At 33.5% G+C, this 24,511-nt stretch overlaps 1 pseudogene; it reads left to right on the top strand.

The window, feature by feature from the left end:
- The window catches only part of LOC107505431, a 60,255-nt pseudogene extending 36,463 nt beyond the window's left edge, over positions 1 to 23,792 (top strand).
- Positions 23,793 to 24,511: the final 719 nt, after the last annotated feature.

Raw genomic sequence — 24,511 nt, 5'->3', positions numbered from 1 at the left:
CTGGCTCCATTCCATTTCCCTTTTTCATTAGCTGGAATGCAGTTATAATAAGCCATCTTGGGCCACATAGATTCATACAACACACTAGGCATGCTAGTAAAACATCAGTCTTGCTCTGTGGAAAACTGAATGAGTATTTAAGCAAAAGGCAAATCTCTTGGAAATGTTTAATTCAAAAATGTTCAGACCTAGGGGTTGACCATGGAAGTCAACTTCCAAATAGGTGGAGGTATCTAGAGGTGAGTGTGTAAAGAAATTGTAAAGTAAAAGTGCTGGATAGATGCAACCATCACATAGGATACTTGGTAGATTTAGAATAAATCATGAAGCTGAAGCTTTTAGTAAAAACTAGAAGTATAACAATTTCAAAATGGCAGTGAAAAAGTTAAAAAATAATCATTTTATCTATCAAAATTCTCAAATGTATACTTTGAATGTAACTACCTCTCCTTGATGAGGAAGGAGGTCAAATTGCAACAACTGTCAAGACAGGGCAGTGTTGTTGAGGATATGACTTAATATAATTGAGAAAGATGAGACAGAAAGAATATGAGTGAGAAATAGAATGTGCTTACACTTATAAAAATATTCTCTGTTGGGCTAAAAGAAATGGTAATGACTCTGACAAAAAGATAACGTTAAATAAAGTTCAGGATGAGAATATATGAAAGACTTACTGGACATGGCCCCGCCAGCTCCAGGATGTTATTTGAAGATGTGCACCTCAATCTGACAATTAAGGAAATCAACCATTTCTTTTCCCCTATTGCTGCTGACTAAATTGTGTCCCTCTAAATTCATATGTTAAAGCCCTAATCCCACTATGATGGTATTTGGAGATGGGACCTTTGAGAGATTATTGATGGGATTAGTGCGCTTATAAGAAGAGACACCAGAGAGCTTGTCTCCTTCATGCTATGTGAGAACACAGCAAGAATGTGGCCATCTGCAAGTCAGCAAGAGAGCCTTCAAAAACCAAGCATACTGGCACCTTACTCTTGGACTTCTAGCCTCCAAAACTGTGAGAAGTAAATTTCTGTTATGTAAATCATCCAGTCTATGAGATTTTGCTATGAAAGCCTGAGCTGACTAAGACATTTATTATATAACTTCACTATCACTGTACGACAAATTACCACACTTTTAGAAGTGTAAAAACAGCACAAACTTTGTCTCAGATTAAACGGCTCAAGTGTTTGCATGGTTGCATGGATTAATTGGGTCCTATCCTCTGGGTTTTACCTGGCCGAAGTTGTTATTGGTCAAGGCTGCAATCTCATCTGAGACACGGGGTACTTTTCAAGGTCATTCAGGTTGTTAGTAGAATTTAATTCCTTTTAGTTGTAGGACCGAGTCCCCATTTTTTTCCTGAGTCTCAACCTGGGGTCACTTTCAGCTATTTAAGATTGCCCCCAGGTGCAAGCCATGTGGCTTCTCCCAACACAGCAGCTTACATCTTCAAAGTCAGAAGAAGAATCTCTCTCCAGTCAGCCACAAACAAACAAACAAACAAAAACTTACATAACACAACATAATCACAGGAATAACTATCATATGCCTTTGCCTTTTAATGCAACCTAATTAAGGAAAAGACTCTGCCATCTTATTCACAACTCCCACCCACACTCAAAAAAGGAGATAATATGGGCTTGGGCACGTACACTGTAGAGGGGGCAGGATTTTTAGGGCTATCTTAGGATTTCGCCTAGCACACTGATTAATAAGCACGTCCTAGTAAATTCCCAGAGTAACACAACAATCTCTCATCCCATGATCTCTTTCCTAATAAGATCATCCCTTCATAAGTGTGAAATGTATTTCTCCTGCATTTCCCTCTGATGAAAACTGAGAACTCACACAACAGCCCTGGCCAAACTATCCAGCAGCAGGTACCAAATCCTGTCCATGTGAGTAAAGTCATTTCGAACCTTCTAACTATGCCACTACCCTCAGGCAATACTATGTGAAACAAAAGAATTGAGGGTCAACTCATAGAATTATTTTTAAAATAGTAGCTAATATGTTAAGCCATTTGTTGACTTTGTTTTGGGTTCTTTGATATGTGGCAGCAATACCCCAAACAGAGGCAAAAGCAGGTAGGAAGAGTTTGGGTATAAGGGGAAGATAGTTTCTGATAGGGTAAGAAAGTGAGAATAAATATATATGAATCACTAGATTGACCATATAATTTTATTGTGCAAAATGGGGCAGTTTTGAGAATGAGAAGAAGAATGAATATATTATGTCAAGGCAATCAATAGTAAGATGACATAAATTAAGGGAAAAATGTACAATCATCGAGGCTTTATAAAAATAAAGTTGATAAACAAGTACCTAAGAGCAAGCAATAGTTTATATATACTGAAAAAAGAAGTACACTGATGAAAAACACAAGATTATTTCATGAGGAGTTGGCTAATCAAACACTGGTTAAAGTTTACCAGCATATTCCAATACACCAGCTATCACTAAAACACTGGTTGTTAGGAAATTTGGTAAATTTTTTGAGGCTGCCTAGGAGAGGTTACAACTAGAAACAGAGAAATACATATTCTGTTTTCCCATATGACAGTGTACCTCAGAATGAACCCCAGAGGAGCATTTATAGCAAAGCTTCAGCTTGTTCTCTTTTTACTAAAAGCTAAGCATGCAGCTGAGCTTACTTTGTATAACTAAGTCCTTTTATTTAAAATTATGTCTATTTTTAACTTGTGTAAAATAAGAATATAAATGAAAGTTAAAAGTAATGTCCTTGATTTGAACACAGTGAAAGTAAATGATGTGTATGAATTCATAGTGTACTGAAGATTTCAAAATGTGTGAGTAGTAATGGAACCTAAGGGATTTTTGGAGATGTTAAAATAATCAGCAAGGTATATTAGAGGGGCTCTTGAATAATATTTTATGTATTTTAAATCTTTTCCCCTTAACTAGACTTCATAAATATCTAAAACTTCATTATTTTTAAAGTTTCAGACTAATTATTAGAATTAGAAGTCTAAAGAATAGAGTTCCAGAATCAGAATTTTTACTATCAGCGCTACCTTCTACAGTCAATTAAAATACAGACATACAAGTACCATTGTGAGCATACTTAATGTCCACACTGACAACAAAGCTGAGCTAAGCAGGGTCGGGCCTGGTTAGTACTTGGATGGGAGACCACCTATGAAGACCAGGTGCTGTAGGTGTAAAAAAAAAAAAAAAAAAAAAAAAATCAAAAAAAGGATTGTAAGCTGACAAGGTCCTTGCAATCTGTGAAGTCAACCAAGGGTTGCCTCGCTTAAAAATATATTTATTAAAATAAAATTTAAAAAAGCTGATGGCTTGGCATCAAAGTTCACAGATTTCTTGACTCTTATGTTCTTTACAATCACTGCATTTCAGCAATGCCTGGCATAGCCACTATGAACCTTGACCTTAGTGGGAAATGTTCCACTTTGAAATCTTAAATTCCACTGCCAATCCCCTATCATTTCTTGTCCTTTTAGAATTTTCAATTTTATACACTCTTGACACTTGCACTTTGATCTCATTAATACCTTCAGTCCCTTGACTAGTCGTCCTTGACTCACTGCATGACCTACACCTTTATTTATGTTTTTCTTCTGAACAGGGTTTCTTTGGTGCATTATCATAGGTTTCCTTTTTTTTCCCCACAGTTACTTGTTTTTGTCAAACCCTCAACCAAATCTCAACTTGGGATCAACCCTACCATTTCCACTCATGTTCTTTGCTTCTACAGTAGGCGTTATGAGAAAAATAGTAATGTCCCTCAATCTGAATCATAAATGTCACTGAGAGAACATTTCACATATTAAATCCTTTTGCCAATTTTCTAATGGCTATATCAAAATCTTACTTTTCTACTTAAGCCCACTGATTTATCACATGCACTTGCTCAGAAATAATTTTTTTCAGTTTTACAAACGCATAATTTCTTTTGAGCATTTTTTGAGGTTGATGCTAAAATCATAACGATTCCCTCTTCTTTGGAATGGCTCCTTCCGCTTCCACATGTGAAACCTAAATGTGTCAATTCTTTCTGGACCAGCAGAAGACATCTGGCCTAAACTGGGTCAATCCAACTCTGTGTTCTAGGAATTTGGACTTGGGATAGCAACTGAATCTATACAGATATTTAAAATTATAGCAAGTAGACTCAGAAGCTATATTCTCTTATGTGGACTAAGGAATAGGAAAAGCTGATTTGCAATCCAGCAAGTATAGTGGGCCCTCCATATCCATGGATTCTGCATGTGTGGATTGAACCGATCATGGGTCAAAAATATTCAAATTAAAAAAAAAAAAACCTACGATGGTTGTGTCTGTACTGAACATGTATACATTTTTTTCAAGTCATTATTCCCTAAACAATACAGTATAATAACTATTTACATAGTATTAGGTATTATAAGTAATCTAAAAATTATTTAAAGCATGTGGAAGATTATGCAAAGGTTATATACAAATACTATGTCATTTTACATAAGAAACTTGAACATCTGTGGATTTTGGTATCCACAAGGGATCCTGGAACCAATCACCCACAGATAACCAATGGAGGAATCTATAGAAATGCAAGAAGATAGAAATTAAAAAGTTTGTATTTGATACTTTTCCATTCTTTGGTCTTTGCTTGATAAGGCTAGGCTGCATTTCTGCCAATGGTCTCCTGGCTTGTTTTCTTAGAAATACCCCCTTTATTTATTTAAGCTAGCTAAAACTGGTTTCTAGTATGTGTAAATAAAAGTTCTTTTTAAAAAATTTCATTAATATATTTAATTTTTCAGCTTTATTGAGGTTTAATTGACAAATAAAATTGTAATTGTAAGATATTTAAAGTGCACAACATAATGATATCCTATATGGATACACTGTAAAGAGATTTCTCCCATCAGGTAAATAAATGTTCTTAAAACACATATGCCTCTTACCTTTCAATGTGTGCCATTTGGAGGGCATTAATAAGTTCCATGATAAATATTTAGGTTACTTTCACATTTTACTTTTATTAATAATGCTCCTCCCATGTCAAGTATTTAGGTGGAGGGGTGGGTCAATTGATGCAAATATATTAATTTTAATAAATACCATAAAATTGTTTCCAAAATGCAATTCCAATGTACACTCTCACCAAGACCATTTGAAAGTATCTTTATTTATACCCTATTAAGGAGAAAAACAGTTTATTTAAAATTATTTCCCAATATGATGGGATAAAATGGTATCTCCTTATTATTACATTCATTTATGTGATTATATATATATATTTTTACATTATGATTATATATTCCTTGCAAAAGTGAATATATTGACAAGTAGATATCATTTTACCCATTGTTTTTCTTTAGCTGGTTCTAAGGATCATTTTAAAAGTTAAAGTGGTTAAATTTGTATTATACAGTTTTTCTATTTTATAGTCTCTTACAACTATTATTTATAACATCATTAACAATTTTTCTATTTTAATTTGTATGTAAGCTTTTATGGTTATGAGGTTTTTTATTTATGCTTAGGAGGCCTCTCCCTTTCTAGAATAATAAAGATATTTTTATTTTTTCCAATAGTAATCTAGATTATCTCCCATTTAGCTATATACATGTTATTTTAAATAAATGGTGATTAAAGGATCATTTTTAACAATATATTTCCAAGTTATCCCAAAGCGATTTTTAAATTGGATTGCCCTTTCTTTACTGATTTGAAATGCCATTGCTATCAAGTATTAAATACCGTATAAACTGGAATTTGTTTCTTGATCTTATTTTGTTCTCTTTTGATCCTGGGTCAGTACCTTGTCTTAATTATTGCAGAATTTATGTGTGTCTTGGTATTTGGTAGTACGAATTTATTTTTTCTTATTTCTTCAATTTTTTCTTTATCCTATTGATTATTTCATTTCAAAAGAATCTTGGTGGTGTTTTAATTAGGACTCAATTATATTTATATATTTTGAGATTATGCTCTTTAGTACATAAAGATTCTGAATATACATATCATTTGGTTTATTTTTATTATTAGGGAAAATTCATTTTTATACCTAAAAACTTAAATAAATTTAAAGTTTATTTTGTGAGATTTTATATAGGCATATTAACACTCTCTCTATTCATATTCTATTATTAACTAACAGTACCTCTACCTTCTTTATGAGTATCGGTAGATTTTTCTTTTCTATCAGAATTATTGCCTTTTATCTGGCAAGTTTTTATCTCTTTATATTTATTATTGATATATTTAATTCCATCCATGATATTTTGCATGAATGTGCTTCTAGAGTGGTTTCATATTTGTTTTTGACAAGAATTCCAGTGATATTACTAGTCCTAAGATATTTTGGAGGGAGGTAGCCTTTTCTTAAGGCGGGTCCCTAAACTTAAGTATTATAAATTCTAAACTCACATATTTATAAGGTAAAATGAATTTTCAAGAAAATCACATCCCCTCCCCCACCTCCTGGTAATAAGAGACACACATGAGTACTTATCATTTTGTACATAAAGACAGACCTTGCTCTTTGTACCTTTCTACTGAAACTGCAATTCTTTCAGGATGTAGCTTTCTGTATGAGGTCTCAATTCCAACTCGCACATCATTTTGCACAAAGACTTCGTTCCTCGTCTCCCTGTGGGAATTAGATCTTTTCAATTCCCAAATTGCTGAGACAAGCACCTTTGCATTCCCCAAGCAACTATAAATTATCACTGTTTTTTGACACATGAATATTTCTCTCTCTATTCAGTAAGCTTAGCTATGTTTTATGTTATACAGCAAGAAGAATTTAGATTGTCATGGCCTGTCATTTCTAGAATTCAAAGATTTTTTTGTTTTTACTTTAAACAATTTTAATGTTACAGAGTATATTATAAATGACACAAATTATCTCCTGAATGAATGAAACTATCTAAACTTTTTTTCTTATCTGCAATCTGAATCTCTCATTACTTCCATTGAATTATAAATTCCTTGATTCTGCAGTATATTATAACTGATCAAAAACTAGACTTGCGAGTAGAGAAATGTTTGATGTGACTTTTTTTTTTTTCAGGATTTTAATTAGAGCACTTTTTAAGTCACAATAAAAATTTAATAAACAGCATGGCAAAAACTATTTGCTTTTCACTTTAGAGGTGCATAGATATTTAATTCTACTATTACTACACAAGCCACACTTTATGGACTAGAAACTTGCTCAAATATCAGAAAAGATAGTGATATCCACTGTTAAAAAAGTCCCAGAAGATATTCTTTCTTCAGCAATATTCATACTTAGCGGGAATTTATCATTTTTTATATTGTGAAATTTAAATGCCAAAGGATAAAAACTTTAACCTACATCTTAATCCTTAAAAACTGCCCAAAGAGGGTGGGGGGAGCTTTTTAAACTGGGCTGTAATAATTTTCACTTACTCCTGCAATAGAACACAGATTAGACATAAAAAAATCCCTTTCAACTTTTGAGCACAATTTTAAAGTGAAAGTTTTATTCTGAATTTGAAATTTGCCAAGGTCTGTGGCTGAGTTTCAGATACCCACTTCCCTTCTTGGCAGTAGATAATTTGGAAATCAGAAGTCTGCACACTTGAGATATTTCCAGGCTTGGAGTGTCAAAAAGACAAGATGACATATGGTGAAGTAAAAGGGATTTCTCACATTCAGGAACACATTTCAACTTCCAAAACACAAAGATAAATAAGTACTTTTTCAAATTCATAAAAGAAATAATGAGAATTTTGCCCAAATATTATAGACATATCAAAGTTAAGCAGCAAGATGTTTGAGTCTGTCACTTCCTGCTAGCTTTCCACCAAATGGATAAGTTCAAATTTCAGAATTGTCATATTAACTTTGGCATAAAAAATGCTTTCTTCTTTGGCAAAGATGACAGTATTCCCCCTCAAAGAAAAATTATAGTCTAATTAAAGTATACAATTTGATGTTTTTATACCAACGTTTTCTTGGGGAGTTTCTTCAATACTCCACTTGCTAATTTTAAGTTCAATGGATCAGAGTATGAAGAGAATTGACTTGGTGGAGATACGGTCTATGAAGATGACTTATTTTGTTGTCTCTTTACCCGCTCAGTTCTTTATCCTGACTATCTGGTTGTTATAAAGATAGAAGTTGGCATATTCTAGAGTCTTCCTACTATTATTCTTTTATTTATTGGTCTATGAGCATGTTTGTTTATGTTATCACATCAAGTGCTGTAGACGAGATAAATAGTTTCAAATTAAATCAATCAATTCGGTACTACTTTCTGATAAACTACTAGAAGAAATGAAATTAAAAAAATTCACTAAAGAGTGTAATATTGAGCATGCTTATAGATTTCCATGCTTTAAGTCATTATTATAGAATATCAATTGTTTCATTAGTGTGAGTACTTAAAAACTACTTTCTTCTTAATTGCAGAATAACTTACTTGACAATAGCGCTGGGCTGATTAGGGGGGATTATGTGGAGAAATCCTGCAACTTTTACAAGAAAGTTTTTTGAAATTGCCTATATGTGTTGTTGTTCATTATTTAGATTTATACAAGGGATTTCTTTGTGTGACAGCTTCTTTAGAATATGTGTGCAAGGCTAAACACATTTGGAAAATGGCATAAAGTTATCAAAGAAAGTAGCATATTGTAAAAATTCACTTTATAAAGCTGTTTTCCAAACCGTCAGATTATAGAAATCATTTGCATGTGGATAGAGTAGAATTTTCCACATTTATTTTAAAATAATAAGAAATAAAATAAACTTTTCAAATATCTCACTTTTCTAAGCTATAAAATATATCATTTGAGTCACAAAATGACTCTTATTATTTAGCCACTAATATTTTAGATTCTGAAGTGTTTCTAGGTTTTATTAAATACAAAAATCTATTTACCAACTCCAAATTTATATTTGAGGAGGAAATAAGACAGAACACACGTATAGGTCTAGATAATAAAGCATTAGTCATTTAATTCATGTGGACTTCACTTTTTTCACAGACAGAAATTATTTATATTGCTATCATAAGTTAAATTATATATAGGAGACTCCCTTAGCTAAGAGAAATGTGGTATCAAAGTAAGATGCTTGCTGACACAAGTTATAAATTATTTTAGAATTAACATGGTATGTATATTAGATAATTTTATTTAAAGGAGTCACTCCAAGTCACCATTTCCCTCAGTGTCATCATAGAAAAGATATGTCTGACATCATAATTTGGACTATCAACTAGAAATAGAGAAAATCAAATTTACATTAGTATGTGTAACAATAAGAGTTACCAAATATTCTGTACTAGTCTCAAGGCTTACTGTGCCCCTCCTATGATGATTTTTATACCTAGCTTTGTTTAGGTTTCACAAGTAACAGATCAGATAAATAATATGCTTCACTTTCATAATCACATTACAAGTTATCAATAGACTTCCTCACAAGAAGCCACTCTTCCCTGATAATATCTTGCAAAACAGACTGAGGTGTTTGAAAAGTCACTCACCTCTGCGAATGTTTGAGAAGTCACAGTTTCAAAGCAAATGCCTTTGTTTAAAACTCGGGTTTGTACCATAAGAAATGTCTGAGTTCTCCCGTGGAGTGACGTATTAGTATTTTAGCAAAAGAGAGATACACATGAAAGCAAAAGCGTAAGTGCTTTAGAGATCAGCTTTGATCATATCTATATCATGAATTGACTTAAGATTAATATAAAATTGAGAGCAATTATTCAAAGTAAAAATGAATATAAACTATTTTAAATACATAATTTTTAAAACTCAATACTAATGTGTAACGTTTCCCCAATTTCTTCTTAGAAATGTAATAGTTAACTATGCACTTCTAATATATCTGCGTGTATATATATATATATATATATACATGCGCGCGCGCATACACACACACACACATCATTAATTACTATTTGTAAATAAGGCTTTCGATTTAATTTCATAGCTTTACCAAAATCAATTCATAAAAAAATTGTTAATTTTTAAAAATCTTTTAGTAAAAAAACATCTTGTGATGATATTTTTGTAGGGGAATCTTAGTTTGCATGTATGGTTATAACCCTTGGATAACTCCTTAAAAATGTAATTCCTGGTTTAAAGACCATGTACAATTTTTAGGATCTCCCTAGATTCACTCCCTAGTTAATTTCATCCTTCTTGTGGCTTTAAATTACTACATACTGAAGAGTCTTTACTGTGAAGCTCTAATCCAGGCTACTCTCCTAAAATCAGAAGTTATAAGTCTAACTAAATAATGTCTCCAACAATAGTATCTGAAGCTCAAAACATCTAAGAAAAAAAAAAATCCTTTGAATTCCACTTCACAAAAATTGTTCTCCAAGTTTTATTCTCATTTCAATTGGTGGCTCCTCTGTTCTTTCAGTTGCCGAGTAAAATAAAAACTTGAGTCCTTTTAGGATGCTCATTTTTCCTGAAAATGTATATCCATTCAACTAGCATATCCCACTGATCTGTCTGTGAAATATGCCCCACACCTACTTCTTAACACTTGTGCCACTGTTACTATATATTTTTTAGCACCATTGTGTCTTACATGAATTATTTTATCCTTTCCCTCATACATTATCCACAATCAGAAGGATATTTTTAAAATCTAAGTCATGTCATATCTCTCCTGTTCAAAATATACTAAGGACTATCCATTTATTTCACTGTCTAAAAGTCCTTACCACGTCTTATAAAGCCTACTTGATCTGGCTATTCCATCTTTCTGATCTGTCTTTCTTTCCCTGTGGATTCTGTGTCTTCTACATTCGCCACTTGTTTTACTTCGAACATGTCAAACATACTCCTTCCCCAGGCACTTTTTAAACACCATTCCATCTATATGGATTGCTCTTCCCCCACAAAGCAATGAGACTTATTTCCTCAGTTCTTTCAGGTCTTTGCTTATACAACACTTATCTGAGATGCCCGCCACCTGAGTGACCACCGTGTGTAACAAGGCACTCTCTACCTTAACATTTTTTCACTTTGTTCAGATTTTACTTTTTGTTATAGCCCTTATTACCACCTAAACCACTAGACATTGTAAAAATTGTCATGTACTTTTTCTACCCTAAATACAATGTTATTTGCTGAGGGCATATGTTTTGTTGCTTATGTTCTCACCTGTTTCACCACATTTAGGACATTTCTTGGCATTTGAAAGGTGTTCTTTAAATGTTAAATAAATTAATAAATGAATGGAGATTTTTGATACACATTAGCAAGAAGCTTTCTGCATGTTTGAATCAGTTAACTCTATTACCAACAATGTTTAAAGGTGCCCTTTCAATTGTGCTTTAATCAACATTTAGAAATGTAGCTCTCCACCCCAAAACTCACATTCATTCTTATTCCCATTCATTTTCTCTCTCTCTCTCCCTCTACACTCTCCTTCCCCCTCTCTTTTCCTTTCTATCCAGGGTTAATAGGAATAGGCAAAGGAATAAGATAGTTTATGGCCTTTTCTTTGTGAGTAGAGTACTCTGGATAAGTGGGGCCTTGGGTAGTTAGAAAGTTGCAAAGGATTGAAAGAGGAGAAAACAAAAGGGTACAGAGATAAGATACAAAAAGAAAAAGGGAGGCAATAGTGCACACTAAGAAAATAGCTTTAGGGAAGCCGTTTCAGCCAAGAACTGAGATGGACACTGTATTTTCGCATTTCCCAAATTACTGATTACATTTTTGTATTTTTTTTTTTTTCTGACAGTGTGCTCTGAGAACCAGTACACCAAAAGGAAAAAGTTTTCACTATATATATCTGGTTGTAGAGAAAGCAGAAGACCACAAAAATACACCATGATTATATGTCTTGTTCATGAGATAATGGATTATGGCTTTAAATGAATTATCTCATTCAATTCTCAAAAGAAGTTTTTGAATTAGCTTCTATTATTAGCATGTAGATATCTTGCTGTAGGTCCCAAAGCTAGAGACTAAACTTTTAAGTTCTAAGTTTTTCTAAAATCAAACACTTTTATTTTAAGACTAAAAATATTCTCTCCCTTTCTTCCTCCCTCTCTCCCCGTTTCTTTCTCCTCCACCTTCCATCGATCTACCTATTTCTCTACCTATCCATCTATCTATCCATCCATCCATCCATCTACATATATATCAAAACTGAGTAATTTATAGACTAATGGCAAGAGTGTATAATAAACCAAGAATTATAATTACTCTAATTCTGAGCACTTGAGCTTCATTTAAATAGAATGTTATTTGGTTATGGTGGATATTGTGATTGATACCCAATATTTATTCTCCCTTAGATGATTAGCCTAAATAATGATAGCCTAAATCCATTATTTTTACCAGTGATTGTTTCCAAGTTTGACAGGCTTTAAACTATTTGGAGCATTAAGAGACCAAGGAAATTTCTTCAGGATTTTTTTGTAAAAATAAGCAAGTAGAGCCCATTCCTACTCAATGAAAACAAGGAAGGACCCTTCCCTTTCTATTGCTAAAAACTAACATTGGGTAAAGCCAATATTTGCCTGGCAAAGAAATATTTTATATGTACATATATATATTTTACATATATATATAAAATATATATTTTACATACACACATATATATACATATATATGCGTACATATACATATATATACACACACACATATATATAGATAGATACATATATTATATGGAGAGAGAGAAAGAGAGTGAATGCGCAAGAGTACTTAAAATTGTTATTTTAAAAAATTGCTAAAAAGAATTAGTGCGTATAATGGAAGCTTAAACATAGTAAACGATGATTAGGATGATTCACTGGGTTAGAGAGGCGCCTCAATGCCCATTCAGAATTCTTAGTTGAGAGGGGCATGGATGCCTATAAAAGCGACCTTTAACTGAGAACAAAAATCATTACACATTTCAACCTTTAAAATTGAGTTTTAAACTAGAAGTGTTTGGATGATTATTGGGTTAAACAGAGACATTATTATTGGCAAGATTTTATTACTGGCAAATTTCCCACTGAAGTGCTTTTGAGACTCAATAAAACAGTGTTAGCAGCAGCTAATACAACAAATTGAAATAAATATCCCATATTACACATAACTGAGTTGTGACTACTCATATCTTGTGACACTTCAAATACAAACATTATTCATATTTCATATATATATATATACCCTCAATAAATTATCAGTTGATTTCCATACATCTAGAATTACTATTGGTTGTTAAACAAATTTATATTAAAGGATCAAAACCTTAATAAAAGTAGGGGAAAGGTTACTTCGTATTGCATTTATAATGTAAAAATTCCAGCTATTAATTGTTGGATAATTTTTAATCAAAGGAGGAATTATTTTAAGTAATTTACCTGCCACAACAATGAACAACCACACACACACAAAAGATCTACGTGGTCTTTAATTATCGTTTCATTTTTTAACAGAATATAAAGCAAAAAATGAAGTTTTGCTTGGCATACAAAGGTTAATGGATCTTGCCTATTGCCTGATCTCACATATTCCCCTCACTAATTCTTTGTTCTAAAAAAAAAAAAAAAAAAAATTGCAGAAATTTAGTTTCTTTTGTGTAGGTTTATTGTCATTTTTTTCTTTTCTTCTTTTCTCATCACATCTTCTTATAAACTTTTTTCTTCTTTCTAGGCTGACAGGATGACATTCATCTATGTCTCTGTAGCATCCTGTGCCTGCCATTATAATAGATTTTATCATGGTGCACAGTACTGCTGTAATTGTTCATCACTCCCTTGATGACGGAATTATTTTTAACTCTTCCTCCCTAATATCTACCACAGGGCCTAGCATATGGAATAAATATTTTTGAATAAATGTATATACAAATTAATAAAATGAGTGGGACACTAGTAATTTCTCTGTGTATCAATAGAGAACTTAAACTATAACTTTAATTTTGGTTCCATATATTTGTTATTATTAAATAAGCTTGAAAAATATTATGTAAGCCAATTTCCTAAATACAATTAACCCCATACATAAACAGTTAGAGTGCCAACTATATTTCCCAAAGTTTATATTAAAACTATATTTCACGAAAACATTATGTCACTGTACAGAAATATTAGAGCAGATATGACTCTCTAATTCCATGATTAAAAATGGGAAAAAATATATCTTTTCCTAGTTATTCAAACACATAGCTGAGAAATTCATGTGGAAAAGCAGACATTTTAAAATGCAATATATAAGCAAAACTGCTATATATATTAAGAAATCAATCATTACTTACTTAGACAAATAAAATGTATTTGGAAGCTCCCAGGATAGAAGGAAGAATTAAAGAATCAGGCTTGTGGACAGTAACCATAGATATTAAAAGCTAAAATCCTTGCTTTTTTTTTTTAGATATTGCCATGGATAGTTCAATCTATATTACCTCTGGGTCTGCACTCATGATTAACATTCTTGGGAAAGAGAATGTGACTAGTCTACTTCTGAAGTTAGGTGACATATGGTTTTATGATTGGCAAACTAGAATCACATGGCATATTGTGTGTATTTGAAGGTGAAGGGGAATAATTTCCTCAAAGGTCACAGATTAGACCAAAAAACGAAAATGACACCAAAACCGAAAACAGATGCCCCACCATAGTTATTTAAGCTCTCACACTTCATACTTATCTCAAATATTTTTTTTAAATATAGTAACAAAAAAAAAAAAGAAAAAGTAATTGGTATAAATAGACAATAAACTGTTGATGGACATTTAATAGGTAGACTGTAGATTGAAAAATTCTGCTCATTTTTTTTCAATTAAAATTATATCATCTCTAGGAAAGTTAACTCTCTCTTATGATAGTCTGTAAGAAGGATGAGGAAAATAAAGTCATTATTATCTATTTCGACACATGGAATTTGCTATTATATGAGATTGGTCAAATAAATGTTTGGAATATTAAAAAAGAAGAAATATCAAAATAACAAAGTAGTAATAACTGGAAAGAAAAATAACTGGTTGGAAAATAAGGAGATGAGAGAATCCAGAATCTGAGAAAGAGCGGGCCCTCCTAGACACAGATCAGTGTCTAGTCTTCCCAGAAGCAGCTTCCACTTGGCTGTGAGAATCGACTGAGACTGGTTCTTCGTGAGAAGGATGAGTCAGGGGACTGCAGTGAACTGTTGCAGGGGTAAAAGGAACATCCTTTTGCTGGGAAGGCCAACAAGCAAAAGAACATGAGACAGTCTCTTATCCTCTTTTCCTATGACACATTCTCTCTCGAATGTCTCTCTTGATAACAGAAAATTGAAACCCTACTTAAAATAGGAAGAGAAGAAAGAGAGAGAAAGGAACTGAAGTGGGGCAATAGCTTCATAACCAGTACAAATAGCATTACATTTTATGAAACATATTTTTTTCTATATTAACCATTATTTTTATTGACATTTTAATTTGACATTATTAATTGTTGTTTTATGTAATACTGACAGTATAGAGAAAATGTCAGTAAAGTTTATGAAAACTTAAATTCTGTTTTGGTTAAAAAGTTATCCAGAAAATTCCTAACTTTTTGATTAGGTAACAGTTTTATAACAAATTCACATTTCTTTGGCTCTAGTAAATGAAGCCAACATTATAAATTTTGTTGACATCATTTTCTTCCATTAAGGTAGAGGATAATATCCAAAACTGCCATGCCAGATATGGCCCATTAGTCACAGGAAAAAACTAGATAGCAGTGTGCAGAATGGATCAGCCCAAATTCATCATGACCACTAAAACAACACAGAGAAAATATTCTGTCAGTGATGTTTCAGCAGCATGATCATTGTGAATGAAGGATGACTTGTTAATGAATAAAGGCAGTTCTCAAACTCACATATTTCAAATTAATAGCAATCAATCAACTACATGTATGATATTGACTTGGTGCACATATTGCCATGAGTAGGCTGAAAACATCCAAATAAAACTGAGTCACACTTATGATCAATTTGAGGGAGATTCCTAGTTTACATCACAGTAAATACTTTATCTTCTTGATATGTGCAGCCACGCAGCTTTAAATCAAAATAACAAACTGTAAAATAGTTACAAATAATAGCCAAACAGTTATGGAGGGAAAATAACCAAACAGCAGCAGTAACAACAAAAACCATAAGCTGAGTAAAATGCGAAAGCATTGAACAGGAAATCTTGTCCTTTGACCCATTATATAATGGATTTTCTAAAGTAAGCTGGTACATTTTCAGAAGTCAATTATAAAAAAGCATTCCAAAAATACATGGAACAATGACAGCATTGCCAGAATACAGATATAGAACTCATAACTCAATTGAAAAGCAACAACAACAAAAACTAAAACATAGGCTAAGGGCCTAAACAGATATTTTCCAAAGAAGACATACTAATGTCCACCACATGCATGAAAAGGTGCTCCATATCACTAATCATCAAAAAAATGCAAATCAAAATTACAATGAACTATCACCTTATGCTTTTCATACCTATTAGGAAGTCTATTATCATAAAGACAAGTTATAAACAAATGCTGGCAACGACGTTGAGAAAAGCAAACCCCGTACACTGTTGGTAGAAATGTAAGCTGGTACAGCTATTATGAAAAACTATATGGAGGTTCCTCAAGAAATTTCAAACAGAACTACCACATGATCCATAAATACCACTTCTATCTATATACCCAAAGGAAACAAAACCCTTATCTAGAAGAGATACCTGTACACTAGTGTCTATTGCAGCACTATTCACAATAGCAAAGTATGAAATAAACTAAGTGTCCTTTGAAAGATTAAAGAATAATGTACATACATACATACACACACATATAGATACACACACACAATGGAATATTATTCAGCTTAAAAAAAAAGAAATCCTGCAAATTGTAAATACATGGATGAAACTGGAGGGCATTATGCTATGTCAAATCCACTTATATGTGGAATCTAAATACACATATTCTTAATGCAATCATTTCACTAGAGAAGATCAATTTCAAAGTATGTTTTATTTAGTTAAAAACTCTAGTGTTTCAAATACAGTCATGTGCTGATTGTAAAAATCCTTTAAAATTTTTCAAAGTCTTTGATATAAGATAAAAGCAATACTCTAGAGATCATCATATTTACCTCATGTCTGTTTTGGGAATGAGGTGAAGCATAATTAATTAAATGGATGATGCCTTTGTTATTATAAAACAAAATTTTGCAGTTGTGGTTTCGAAAAAATGTACTTCCTAAATTTTGTTTTTAAACTCTATTCAGCAAAATAGATATTTAAATTTGTCCACCATTGAGGAAAATCTTTGGGGGTTTTATACTGAGAAGCAAAATAAATGGTGAACATTCAAAAATGAAACATCAAATTGAATAATCAAGTTGTGTTTCCTCAACAATAATAATTTTTTACTGTGGGATTTTTTCCCAGCTGGCTGGAAGAGCGATTCCATGGATTGTTTGCTTTTAATGGGACCACTGTGATATCCTTTTAATAGTATTAATAATAATTAGTATTTATATATTAACTAAATATTACCTTTTTAAAATTTTTATGAGGAGCATGAATTTGGACATGACCTCAGCTCATGACATAATTCTGTGATATTTAATCCTCATACCCACCCTTCCCTGAAAGTACTAGCTTAAGTGGCTTCTGTAGTATGAAAGATGGAGATTTTCTAATCATCTTTTCATTTATTGAGCAGTTTTTCTAAAAGCTGTATTTTGTGCAGAAGCTCAATTACAGTATGTAAGCTCTAATTTGTTCCAAGACTCTGCCTTTTGTCCCTGCTACATTAAAGACCTGGTCCCAACCACCGAATCTGCATTGGACACACTTTGATTATGGTTTCTGATGGATGGTATCTGCTCTTCCTTGATGTAGTTACTGTATTGTTACTCAGTGGTTTAATTTTCTTGTGTTTGTTTTTCTTTTTTTTTAATTCTGATAAGTACTTACTTTTTCATTATTTTATCTGATATTTATATTTGACATTATTGGTAGTAGAAACTGGAGTTCTGCATTCCTACCAGCCCAGTCCACTAGACCGAGGAAAGACCCTGTATATTGAAGGCACATATTAAATGATAGTTGCTGATGCTAATGAAATGAAAACTCCCTAAGATAAGAGAAAGCTCTGTTTATCTCAAAGACCCAGAACAACCAACATTTTGCTTGCTAATATTTATATGTCCTCCTGGATATTTTGCTACTGTGAAGGAAAAAAAAAAAACAACTCAATAAGACTGTACAACTTGCTACTTAGAAAACAAATAGTTCTACAGTTTCATCTAATAGCCATTAAATGAAACACATTATTTTGCTACCAAAAATTCTATCAAGAGTGATATACTGCATTTTGTGATAGGCAAAAAATATAACATTGAATTCATTAAGTTAAAATCATATCAAGGAAGCAGACTCAAGCATGCTAACTATATTACGACCCAGAAGAATAAACGAATTGAAGTACAAAGCTAAAACTATCAATCTGAATGGGTAGTAGTCAAAAGTCCTTTGGGAATAGGCAATATTTGTCAATTGCCTGTGTAATGAAATTTCTAAGCCTTTTAGTGACCCTAGGATTTTTGTATCTTCTTAGTTTTCATTTTTATAGTAATCACAGGAAATTAGGAAAATAAAACAAATCTTTCTAATATAATTCCTTAGAAATTAATGGGTTTGGAAAGTTGGTTGGTTAGGAATGCAAGACAGTTAATGAGAATAGTTAACATTTTGTTGAGTGTTTATTATAGGACAGGTTGTTCCCTAAAAATATTTTAAATTACCAGTACATTTTAAATAAGCAATCTATTTCCTGTGCCATGCCTTGGAATACATGAAGTTGTGTTTTTCCTACTCATAGATACATATATATTTTTCAATGTATTTAATTATTATAAATATTATTACCGCAGTATTTAAGCAGAGAAATTTTCATTGAGTTTCATTGTGATTTAATAGATAAAAGGATCCTAGAAATACAGAAGGGATACATGTTAACTTTCTCTTAACATGTGGGGATGCTAAAAGCAATGAAGAATTTAAAATATAAAAAATTGATAGAAATAAAGATTTGAAAATATCTAATCCAAATAAAATTTCAACCTCATTTGAACTCAACCTTTGAAATATAAAGGAGGTCATGTGTATATTAAGTTGCACAGTGTTTGGCTAATAGCCACAACATAGTCTAGTGTTACACTAACACAATTGGCATGCACTTAGAACTCTGATACAATGAATAAAACATTCTGCTTGGGTTCAAAAAAAGTACATGCTTATTTAACTTACTGCCATGAAAATTTTTATTTTGTTTTATTTTACTTTTTAACTAAGTTAAATATTTTCATTAAGTGAGCAAGCCCCAGAGAAGAAAAAGGACAATTTAATGGTGCTTAGTTGTTGTCTTTTTTTGTATCCCCCTTGGTTGTGAGTCAACTGACTAAGCTATGTAGATTTCTTAATCAGTCCAAAGGGGGTATAATATTTCCAATGTTGTTGATAAGCTTTCTCATAAAGGAGTGTATTATAGTTACTTGGCAAAAGAATCAGTCTGAACATTAAATACTATTTTCATATGTTAAGAATAGCAATCACCATGGTAATCTAGAAAGAAAATTCATCCAGGAGTCAGAAAGCCTAGATATTAGGGTTGGGATTAATACTTAACCTCATTGACCAATGATTTCTTATCATTTACTTATAATATGAATTCAATCATCTAATCTTTATGATTTTTAAAGATTGATGTTTATTCGTTTTACAAATGTACCACTGGGAAAATATTAGTATTGTTTTGGGAGCATAGGCAATGGATTCACCCTGACCTTAATTTTTTTTTCCTTCTTATTCCACTTTTAGCTAGTGATACACATTTAAGACATTTAGCATATTGGAGGAAAAAATCAGGGTCATGAAACATGGTAATTAGTTCAATCTAGACTGCATATTCTGCTATAGTTAATTGAGCTTTTGTTCAGAATTGTTGAATGTAATTTTTAAATTTTTCCTTAAAAGGTATCTATCCTTTAGATTTAATGTCTCCAAAAATAAGCAAAATTAATAAATACATTTTATCTAGTTGCATCTAGCTGTACCAGTAGATGCAAAGAAACTCTCTTTGAGTAGAAACTACACAATTTGGGTCATATAAACATGTAAAAGGCTTTTCTCATCTTGCCACTCTCAATATTTACCCATCCCTTCAACTCATGACCTACTTCATTTCTCCATGAATAGAAGAAGACAATCATGGCTTTTCAGCAGAGAGAGACTTGAGAAATTATCTAGTTAAACTTTCTAATTTTGTGGCAGAGTATAGAGAGCCTTTGGTAGTAAGTCAAAAGAACTGCATAATAGTTCTATGTCATGGTTCCTCCTATTTCCAGCTTGGCAATACTGGGACATCTACTCTTCCCAAGTATGTTCCCTCTCATATAGAATGGGATTAATACTTTTCTATTTCACTGGCCATTTTACCAAAGTAGGTAAAGAATATAAAGTTACTGTCATCAGCACATTTTTATGTTTTCCTCCTTAAAATTCTATAGCATTAGTTCTCAACCATTATGTTGTTACAAAGGGCCAGGATTCCTGGGGAAGTTGAAGGACTGGAATTACATTTAGAAAAGGAAAATATATATAAACATGCATCCTGTCTTTCCTTTATACCAGCTAATGTGAGTCACCATTACTGGTGTGATCTGTTATGCTGTGACTGGCATCCAATGACATGCCCTTTGGAAAGAAAGAAACTGGCACATGTTGCTCTATACACTAATTCTCATTTCCTTAAGGCCTTTACAAATAGGCCACAGATTAATTTCAAACACAATTCCTTATTTAGTTCTTACAGTAGAGTGATTCAATTCTGTAACCTTTCATTCTATAAAAGATTAAGGCTACTACTTCCTAGTAAACAGTGAACATAAATTTTAGTACTCAAAATTAAAATTTGTATATTATTAGAGGTTCTGAAGTTTCCAACTCTGTGGAAATTCTACCTGTCAAATAGCACTATGCAATGTTGCGAAATGAATTGTGCTTTGAAATCCCAAGTTTTTAAGAAAAAAAAATTTTCAAAGTATATCATTAGTGCAATCTTGAATAGGATATGATTTTCAGTTGCTACTATTCTATCATATACTTTTTTGTATAGTAGCCTGAGTTTATTAATTTTTAAAATTTTGTTCAAAAAAGTAGATATATTTATGATAGTAAAAATAAAGATACTAAAATGAAAACATTTAATATCTTTTTATAGATGAGTCATGCACATGAATATCTCTGTAAAATTCTAAATGTGAAGTTAGCATAAAATATAACTACTTATTGAGAACATACACCATTACCAAAAAAGAATCTGAACATTAAGAAATGTAATGCCATAATATTAACTATCTAAACTCTTCCACTATTTATGACACTAAGATGTGTTAAGTGTTGGAATGGAAACTTGGAGGTAAGTACTTTACAAGAAAGTTTAGTCCAGCAAGGTCCTTTATGTGATAATTGGTCCTATTAATTGGGTCAGTTGAATCTGCAACTGTAGACAAACTCACATTCAAGAGAAAGGAAGAATTCTAGCTGATAGAATGTTCTATCTAGAGAATATGCTGATTGATGAAAAGTGACTAGTAGTACTTAGTATCCAAACAAATTTCATTGCCTTTAAGGTGCTTAGATTCTAGCAGGCTAGCAAAAAATAAATACTAAGTATAAGAAATAAGTAAAATGTATTGTATAGTAGAAGGTAGATACAAAAAGCAGAGCAGAGAAACAGTGAAAGGGGTGTGTGCATGGGCATCAAGAGAGAACACAGTAGTATATTGAGATGCCATGGTAGACTTCATGAAAATGATAAAGAAGGATTTAAACACGAGGAGAGAAAATAGCATCCATGGATTACAGTACCTAAAGCCAAGCTGCAGCCCAGCAGAGCTACAGTGCTTATATCACCAAGCCCACTCAAGATATGTGCAGACCACCCAGGCATATGTGCAACAAAGTCATGGAACCTATGAACAGCCCACTGATGTCAGCTATACTCAGGCTCAGACCACTGTGACATAGGGGCAAACAACCTATGCGACTTCTTATGGACAGCCTCCCACAGGTTATACTACTCCAATTGCCCCACCCCTATTCAGTGCCTATTCAGGGATACAGGCACTGGTGTTTATGATACCACCAATGCTAGGGTAACTACCATCCAGGCATCCTATGCGGCTCAGTCTGCATATGGCACTCAGCTAGCTTTCGTTGTTTATGGACAACAGCCAGCAACAACCACACTTGTAAGAACATAGGATGATAACACACCTGCTGAGACTAGTCAACCTCAATCTAGAACAGGGGGTTATAACCAGCTGCGCCTGGGGTGTGGACAGAGTAACTAAAAGTATCCCCAGGTACCAGGAAGCCACCCCATGCAGCCAGGCACTGGGCACCACCATCCTAACACCTTACTAGCTATTCCTCTACACAGCTGACTAGTTATGAGCAGTTATGGGCAGCCAAGCAGCTATGGACTGCAGAGTAAGTATGGTCAATAAAGCAACTGTGGGCAGTAGATACCGCCACCTCAAAAAATGAATGAATGAATGAATAAAGTGGATCCTAGAGCCAGCTTCCAAGTCAACATAGCGAACACAGCAGCAGAGTTCATTCCGACAGGTCACCCCAGTAGCAAGGGTAGTTATGGGCAGGAATCTGGAAGATTTTCCAGACCGGGAGAGAACCAGAGCATGAGTGGCTCTGATAACCAGGGCAGGGGAAGAGGGGGATTTGGTCATGGAGGTGGGTGGGGAGGAGGAAGTGGTGAAACGGGCCCTGGGAAGCAAAGTGGCCCAAGGCTGGTGAACCCAAGATGAAGGACCAGATGTTGATCTAAGCCTACCTGTTGATCCAGATAAAGATGCTGACAACAGTGCAATTTATATGCAAGGATTAAATGACAATGTGACTCTAGATGATCTGTCAGACTTCTTTAAACAGTGTGGAGCTGTTAAGATGAACAAGAGAACTGGACAACCCATGATCCATATCTATAGGGACAAGGAAACAAGAAAGTCCAAAGGCGACGCTACAGTGTCTTATGAAGACCCACCAACTGTCAAAACTGCCATGGAGTAGTTTGCTGAGAAACACTTTCAAGGGAATGAACTTAAAGTTTTTCTTGCTTGGAAGAAGCCTCCGATGAACAGCATGTGGAGGAGATGCTGCCACCGCTCAGTGGGAACCCATGAAGTCCTGGGGAACCAATGAAGTCCAGGGGGCCCATTAAGTCCTAGGGAACCCATGGGTCACATGGGACATGGTGGAGGAGGCAGAGTTGGTTTCATCCCAAGAGGTTCCCGAGGAAACTCTGTGAAGGAACACACATCCAGCATCGAGCTGGAGACTGGCAGTGCTCCAGACTGGGGTGTGGAAACTGGAACTTCGCTTGGGGAACAGAATGCAACCAGTGCACGGCCCCAAAGCCTGAAGTCAACCTTACACCACCATTTTCATTCCCAGGCGGTGACCAAGGCAGAGGTGGCCCTAGTGGCATATGGGTAGGAAGAAGTGGCCTCATGGACTAAGGTGGTCCAGGTGGAATGTTCAGAAGTGGCTGCGATGGAGGTGGCTTTCATGGCAACAGGGGCATGGACCGAGGTGGCTTTGGTGGAGGAGGATGAGGTGGCATTAGAGACCCCCTTGGACCTTTAATGGAACACATGAGAGGAAGAGGAGACAGACCTGGAAAAGTGGATAAAGCCAGCATAGTCAAGACCCAGAGGACAGGCCCTAATAGATGCAGACCTGCACTGACTATCAGATTTATTTTTTAAACCAGAAAATATTTTAAATTTATAATTCCATATTCATAATGTCAGCCATAGCATTATGATTATTCTTTGTCTGTAGCTTAGTATTTTTCATCATTTGCAAAGAAACATTAAACCAAATTAAATGGTAGTTTGCTGAGTTGATTTTTTTTTCCTTCTTTAAAAGATGATTAACACTAAACAATGGGAACCCCTGTGGTTATGCTCATTAGCATTGTAGACACCCAAAAGGGTGTCTAATTGAAAAAACATTCATAGTTGTAACTTTTTAAAAAATAAAATTCCAAATGTTTATAAACAATAAAATAAAAAAAATAACATGACAGAAGAAGAAAACCTACATGATATTTGGAAGATTAGTATTCCAGATAAAGGAAAAAGAACAAGATGGAAACATTCTTTTCTGGGTCTAAGAAAAAGACTTCAGTGTGACTAATGTGGTGTGAGTGAGTGTGTGAGATATAACCAATATAGTTACAGAAGAGAGTCAATTAAATTGAACTTTAATGACTTATCTGAGTAAAATGTTGAGCTATCACAGAGTATTAATTAGAGGAGTGATATTATCTGGCTTACATTTCAAATGGATCATTTGGGCCAGTGTACTGAGTAGACTGTAGTAGCAAGAGCATGGGCTGGAAGAAATAAATCAATTATAAAATAACTGCAGTATCTCAGGTGAAATATGACAGTAACCCAACCCAGTGTGATATTAATGGATG

This window comes from Rousettus aegyptiacus, unplaced genomic scaffold (assembly GCF_014176215.1).
Source record: "Rousettus aegyptiacus isolate mRouAeg1 unplaced genomic scaffold, mRouAeg1.p scaffold_m13_p_1, whole genome shotgun sequence".
Taxonomy (NCBI): domain Eukaryota; kingdom Metazoa; phylum Chordata; class Mammalia; order Chiroptera; family Pteropodidae; genus Rousettus; species Rousettus aegyptiacus.
The sequence above is the reverse complement of the archived record's forward strand: the minus strand, read 5'-3'. Positions and strand labels throughout refer to the sequence as shown.